This window comes from Ambystoma mexicanum (genome assembly GCF_040938575.1).
Source record: "Ambystoma mexicanum isolate Mex_15411 chromosome 12 unlocalized genomic scaffold, UKY_AmexF1_1 Mex_chr12_unloc.2, whole genome shotgun sequence".
Taxonomy (NCBI): domain Eukaryota; kingdom Metazoa; phylum Chordata; class Amphibia; order Caudata; family Ambystomatidae; genus Ambystoma; species Ambystoma mexicanum.
In genome coordinates, this window is record NW_027182323.1 from 11,186,034 (window position 1) to 11,193,244 (window position 7,211).

General features: G+C 46.0%; 2 non-coding genes across 2 annotated transcripts; one reads left to right on the forward strand and one right to left on the reverse strand.

The window, feature by feature from the left end:
- Nucleotides 1-143: 143 nt before the first annotated feature.
- Nucleotides 144-216, reverse strand: TRNAR-UCG (transfer RNA arginine (anticodon UCG)). Its single transcript has one exon. It is a non-coding gene; the product is annotated as a tRNA-Arg (tRNA).
- Nucleotides 217-6,877: 6,661 nt separating this feature from the next.
- Nucleotides 6,878-6,949, forward strand: TRNAQ-CUG (transfer RNA glutamine (anticodon CUG)). Its single transcript has one exon. It is a non-coding gene; the product is annotated as a tRNA-Gln (tRNA).
- The last annotated feature ends 262 nt before the right edge of the window (nucleotides 6,950-7,211 follow it).

Consider the following 7,211-nt stretch of genomic DNA (forward strand, 5'->3'; position numbering starts at 1 on the left):
CACACGAATGGTGTTGAGGAGCATCTCATGGTCTTCTCTGTAGCCGGCTTTAGTTTCCAAAATATGACATCTGGATTTCCAGATGCGTACATCATCAACTTTTCCTATAAAAGCAAAGATAATTTAAATGTACAAAACGTCCCCGACCACGAAGGGACTCGAACCCTCAATCTTCTGATTCGAAGTCAGACGCCTTATCCATTAGGCCACGCGGTCCACTGGTTGCAACATCTGTATACTTATATAAATAGCGTCCTCCATCACATTGCATATGCTATCTTGTCTGTCTATGAGGTTAGACCAGAGTCAATCCCCTCATTCTTTATGGAAGTGATATGTTGAACACATATTAAGATGAAGACCCATTTAAATATACAGCCCAGATCTAAAGTACAGGAACCAGTCTCTCACGCGTTTTACTTCTTTCTCTCTGTCTCGCTTCATCCCCGCCTGTCCCCAAATATTGTTCTCTCCTTTTCCGCCTGTATTCTCTCTATCCGTGGACTTCTGAGGCTGTGTCTTAATCGATGCAGCTCTCATGTTCATCTAATTAACTAAATAGATGAAGATGTGTCCTGGTCACCTGCATCACCACAAGCCACAGCGCCTTCCTTATGCACACTTATAAAAAAAAAAAGCAACACCAAAAACAACATACAGCCGCTTCCTAGATCCACAAGCTTATGAAAATGTGGGGGGTTGTGAGCTGGCAGAAGCAGCTTTAACGGAGTGACCATGCTAGGTCACAAGGGCCTGAGAGGAAGAGGAGGAGTAAGGGGAGAAAACATTAGTCAATAGACGGAGTTGAATGCAGACCCTTTAGGCCCAAATGCAACAACTGGCGACAAGCCATAAGTCCCACGCCGCAAGAGACGTCCACTGCACTCTGCAGTTCCTACGCGACTGCAGTCCGCAGTTCCACTTGACACTGACTGCAGTGGCGTCCCATGCCGGCATCCAGACTCCGAGGTCAGGATGGTCTGCGTTCCAACATTACTGTTCCGCTGTGATCCGCAACTCCGCTTGCCGCCAGCACTGTGTGGCGTCCCGTGCCCTCATCCAGAGACCTAGGTCAGGAAGTCCACGTACACTCTGAGGATGTACTCTGCTCAGCTGTTTCCTTTGACGCAACAGGCCCGGCTGCATTGCCATACCTGTATCCGCCACAGAGGGGTAAGAAAAGATGAGAACATTAAAGGATAAAGGCAACCGGTAAACAGAAGGTGTGGACCAGGAGGTATTTGCATCACCGGGAGGCCTGGAACAGCAGCAAGATGGACGAGCAGCCAGCTGAGCAGCAAGCAAGGCAGAGTTCAAGCGCAAGGGCCACTTTCCTTTGAAAACCCCCACCATTCCCATTGCAGCTCCAATTCGACAAAGGTCCCCGGTGGGCAGAATGGGTGCAAGATTTCACCGATTTCATAGGTGCTGCAGGGTAAGAAAAGTCTCTGGCCATATCTGGCATGATCACAAATGTGTTGGGCAATGAGATGAACGGTAAAATAAAGACCATACCGTAAGAAGAAAGAACACCGTATGACACCCGTGTGGGGGCACTGAACAAGAAATTAATCATCCAGCCCAACAGCGACTACAGAAATTAATACACTGCCGTTTGCGAGCTTTGCTGATGATGAGTCTACTAGGCTGAGGGTGATAGAAGGGTGTACATCGTCTACATTCTGGAAGCAGTTGCTGAAGCAGCCGCTGACCATTGACACAGTCATTGAGCTGGCCAGAGTGCATGAGAGGGTAGATCTGCAGACCACAGCCATTGAAACACAGAAAAAGAAGACAGAGAAAGATGAAACGGTGGCTGCTCTCATGACACCAAGAGGGCCGGTCAACCGGTTCATGGGAGGACCAGTTACCTCGAGGGGGCCTACTCGATATCCATACCAACAAACAGGCAGTCAGCTAGACCACAACGGATATGTTTCAGATGCGGATTCGCATTTCCGCACACCGGAACATGCCCAGCAATTTGTGAGGCATGCTCCAAATGTGGAAGAGAAGGACACTTTCACACCGTGTGCCAAGAAGGCAGACCTTTTCTGACAGCAAGGCCACCACAGACAACCATGTGGAGACCATCAATGAGGGCTTCCCAACAAACAACATGGAGGATACCACGGCCATACTCGCAGATGCCACAAAGAGTGATCAGAGCGATGGAACCGGTTCTGAAATTTGAGGTGGCGACATACAAAGAAATACCACACTAGTACGTGGATTATGCTGATCCATACGAGAATGAATTTAAAAGCCACTGAGATAATGTGGAAATGCTACAGGAGTTTTATATAGACTACACAGACGAATATTTTAATCTAATGCAAGGGGACCAGGAAGCCGAGGAAGGCCCAAGGGTGATGATTGACATGGGGCCTGCTACACATTGCTTCCTCATGGACATTGGAGCAACAGTGAGCATCATGGGAGAACACAAATTTCTCAAAATGGGTGCTAGGAAGATACTGCAAAAGAGAAAGATCCAGGCTCAATAGCCATCCGTGTGGGTTGCACACCTCAGTAACTACACATCCATTCGTCAATTTCAACTGACACTCGCACAACGAGGACGCTCGGCCAACGCCACGATACACGTGATAAGAAGCCCTATAGATGGGTGGTCCCTGCTCAGTTACAAAACGGTGAAATCAATAGGACTCATGTATATAAACTGCCAAGATACAGAAGTGGTAAGGTGCGGTATGGGGCCCCGACAGCTAACGCACAGTGTGGCAAGATTATCACACAGACCCATTTCTAAAGAACAAGTGCGATAAACAAATACCGACCCTCTTCAAGGGACTGGGAAAATAGAAATGGAGCGTCAACTAGCTCCACATCGATGAAAAGGTGCGCCCAGTACCCCAACAGCCCCGGAGGGTTTGGTTTCATTTGCAACAGGCAGTGTCTCAGGAGGTTCAACAGCTGTAGCAAAATGAAATCATTAAGAAGGCGGTAGGGCCCACACCATGGATTTCACCCCTAGTGGTGGTTCCCAAGGAAGGAAGGCGCATCAGGATATGCTTCGACATGAGCGTAGCCAACACAGCCATCCAAGGAGAACGCCGCCGCAGACCAAAAATAGAGATATGATCGTGCAGCTTAACAGAGCCACAACAGTTTACAAGCTTGATCTATCTCAAGGATATCACCAGCTGGGACTGCATCCCTCATCCCATGTGATCATCACATATGCGACACATAGTGGCCTTTTTAGATATATATGCCTTAATTTCGGCATCTCTTCGGCAGCAGAGATGTTTCAGGAAGCCATCAGGTAAGTACTGTTATCGATAAAGACCGATTTTAATTACAGCGATGACATTTTGGTATACAAAACCTCACAGAATGAACACGATCAGGCACTTATGGTATGTGAAGCATTGCAAACGCCAGGCCTCACTCTAAATTTTGACAAATGCAACATAAAGAAAAAGAAGCTGCGATTCTATGGACACGCCTTTTCAGACGAGGGAACGAAGCCAGGCCCAGACAAGGTACGCACCATAACTGACCTAGTGGCACCCACAACGGTATCAGAGGTGAGGTCGACCCGTGGGTCCTTTTCAAGGCTATGTAGTATGGTCCAAAGCCCCCTATGGGGTCCTTAGTGGTATACTGCGATTGGTCCTGTGATTACAGCTGGGCTCTTGAGGGGCCCTAATTATTCGTTGTGCGCGGCGTTATTGCGTCCTGCTCTGTGTCGGCTGCCCTCATTTGGGACATAAGAGTCCACAATGTACCTATACAATAAGAAAACTTTTTCCAAAAAAGTCAACACAATAAGACAAAATAAAACAAAAACCTTTTGCACCGAGCCCAAAACATGAGAAAACTGCGTAGAAAATCTATTTCTTTTTTCAAAAACAAATGCGAGGTATCCTGGGGGGCAGGATGACAGTTTTGAAAGCTGGTTGCGATTGGGGTCATTTACCCTTGGGCTGTCGATCCTCCCCCTCCTCTGAGCCTAGGAGGCTTAATAGCTATTAGGCATTACTTTGGCCCATTAGATGCATCTTTCATCCCAATTCAGAGGATATTTAGTTTAACAAATAGATGCTAGTCCTTAGAGTTGTGAACCATCTAAAGGCTGGGCTGAGCAATAAAGTGTTTGTCTACGTCATAGGGATATATTGATTGTGTGTGGGCAGGCTTGTGTCCTCTGCCAGTGTATGTTTCCTTCTGTTGTAACATTAATGAGTGTTTGCTGGTAGATGGTCTGCTCTACAAGATGAGAACGTTTACAAGATCTTGCTGAAGGCCCCCTTTCCAATTGGTGCCCCAGACTAAATGTCAGTTTAGTGCTGCCTTATGCCTGCAACCTCCTCAATGTGCGAGTGCTTAAGCAATCCCAAGCAAAGGGCTGGGGCCACCCCTGCTCGCATCCATATGGGTGCACTTCACAGCACTTACAACTCTTTGAGAAGAAGTGCTGGATCTTTTATCAAAATGCAGCACTTTATAAAGGATGGCAACCAAAACAACAATCTCTTGGCTAAGAAGCAAGTGTCCAGTCCTTTGGGCCACCTGGGCTGGTTAAGATTCCTTTCATATACTTTCTATGCTACTCTTCCATCACAGCCACCCCTCCTCTGATTGCCCGAGAAAGGCAAGCGTTGCTATGACAAAGTGTCAGAAGAGGCCACTGAGCACAGCCCCTGAGCAAGTTAGGCTGAGAGCTAAATTGGCTCACAGCCTGCCAACCAACTTAGTCAGGAAAGTGAAATGTTTGCCCAGGGCATTCATATTTCACGCCGAACTTTAATTGAACCCGAGGTTTGTGTCTCCCATAACCCATAGCACTTCTTTTATGGCAATGCGTGGAGTGTCTCCCTTACTCCTTCCCTTCATCTCCCAATTCCAAGATCCCTGTTGCACATGGGATACAATGTATCTATTTGAGAGGGAGAGCAAAAGAGAGGGAGAGACACGGTTTGACAGTAGCAAAGTGAGAAAGTGAAATGGAAGCTCTCTGCAGACGCCAGTGGTAGGAGCACAGGAAGGACTCACATTTCTTTTGCCTTGTTTGGCATTTTTCATGTGCTGGTATAATTTATTTATTAAACATCAATATAGTACCTTCATCCAAGGCGTTGCACGTATTACAAAAAGTACAAAAATAAGGTAAACCACAACCAAGGCATGAAACGAGAGACGTCTAATGCTTTCTTTAGCCCTTCATGTCTTTTTCAGCCTTGCTCTGCCATGTGATGTTCTGCTAAATGTGGATTCCAGATTTTGTGCGGTCCTCACCCACCTGGACCATGGACTTTGACTGCTCTCTGCACTACATGCTCAAATTCTACTTTTCATACAAAACAGGCACACCAGCAAAGCCGCCCATGCATGTCATTTGAACACCCCTCCCAACCAATATCAAACATCAGAACACTGCACCTCTGCAACCAACTTACATACCACAACCCATGGCAGAACATCCCTTGGCACCACAGGCATATAAAGCACCCCTTCATGCAAAAACACCTTCATGCTTTTGGCACAGAACACCTGGCAACCGATCCACACATAGAGTGCAGGATACTTCCAGTGTGCATGCGTCAACACAAAAGCAAAGCCATCTTGCATTTCCCTCTTCTCCTCACTAATGTAACCCATCCCTCTCTCTAAGATCCTGCGGAGCCCCTGGAGACCATGCAAATGGCGCTGGATCGGGTATAAAACCCAGTAACATACCATAACCTTGATTTATGGGATCTGGGTCATCTGCCCCCGCAGTAAAACTGCTCGGGCCCCCGTTTTGTCTGTTCATTGACAACGGGGGCCCAGCCCATTTTTGTCCACCTCCTCCATTGTTAAGTATGCAGGGGACACCCCCGCAATCCCTGAGGCTACAGATACCTAACATGGGGAGCAGGGGACACCTCCAAACCCTGCTCCTCATGTTCCGGTATTTTGGCACCCAAATTGTTGGAAAAAATTCGAACTAATGGTAGTGACCGAATTGGGTCAACTCTACCATGCGATCAATATTTTCGGAACAATTTGGGTAATACCTCTTTAAGTGGATTGTGGGATTTATAGTGAACTAGCAGTGACATACGCTCACCTTCCCACCCCAGCACGAAAGGCTTAAATATGTATTCCTCCATTCGTATCCGTAGGGGAACGCGATTGTTTATACCATTTACCTAAACTGGCTTATTTTCTTGCCTTATACGTTGATCAATAGCTGATCTTCCTTTCAAATGCAGCAGTTTAATTGTTTTGCACTTTAGTTCAGGTTTTTTTCTTTCCATTGAAAATATTGTTTCGACTACCCACGAATTTCTAAGTTTATTATTCCTGCATTTGTTGCCAGTTACAAACCCAGAGTTGTCTATATTTGTCCTGTTTTTGTTATAGGGTTCAGTGTTATACTATACAGTCTGCAGGTGGCGCTACTGAGTCCTTGAAAACAGCTTCTTTTATATTAGTCCTCCTATTTAGTCCAACCCATGCAAACCCAATCTCTTTATTATACGCTAATTAGGAATAGGTTAGCGCCAACAGCGTAGATAAGAGAATGGCGAGTTGTGCATGGCTACCAGAAGCGCTGCTAGTAAGGGTCCCTGCCCTCCTGCCCCTGCAAGTGGGACGTTGAGTGATTGTGTTAGTGAGATACCTGTATTCCCGTACAATATCCATGTTTTCTCTTCTAAATAATAAAATCTCAATCATGAAAAGAGTCATTCTGGATTTTCCAGATTTGCTCATGAAATTTCACTGATTGGACGCTTGGCTATGCTTTTCTGCAAAAAGGTGAAATCTTAAACTAGAATTACAGTAGATAACAAAAATATGCTACTGCATGTACTTCTCCTTCTTGAACAGAGTATATTGAGGGACTGGAAAGTACTGTTCACGTGGTTCCATGGTGTAATGGTTAGCACTCTGGACTCTGAATCCAGCGATCCGAGTTCAAATCTCGGTGGGACCTAGTTTTTTTGAAAAAAAACATTTAACATAAAAATGTTATGTCGACTTAATGTTAACAGGACGTGTCTTGCTATTTTTACTTGCAAATGGTGGCAGAAGTGACTTGTGTGTTTGGAGACGGTACACATGGTACTTTCATAGTCTTTATTTAAACAGAGAAGGCGTTCCCAGGTTTCTGCAACAGAACTTCAATTTCTCTGCCTTTCATCTCTTAGTGTTCTCTCTGAGCAGCAGGTCAGCAAAGTATTCGGGAAACAGTTGCA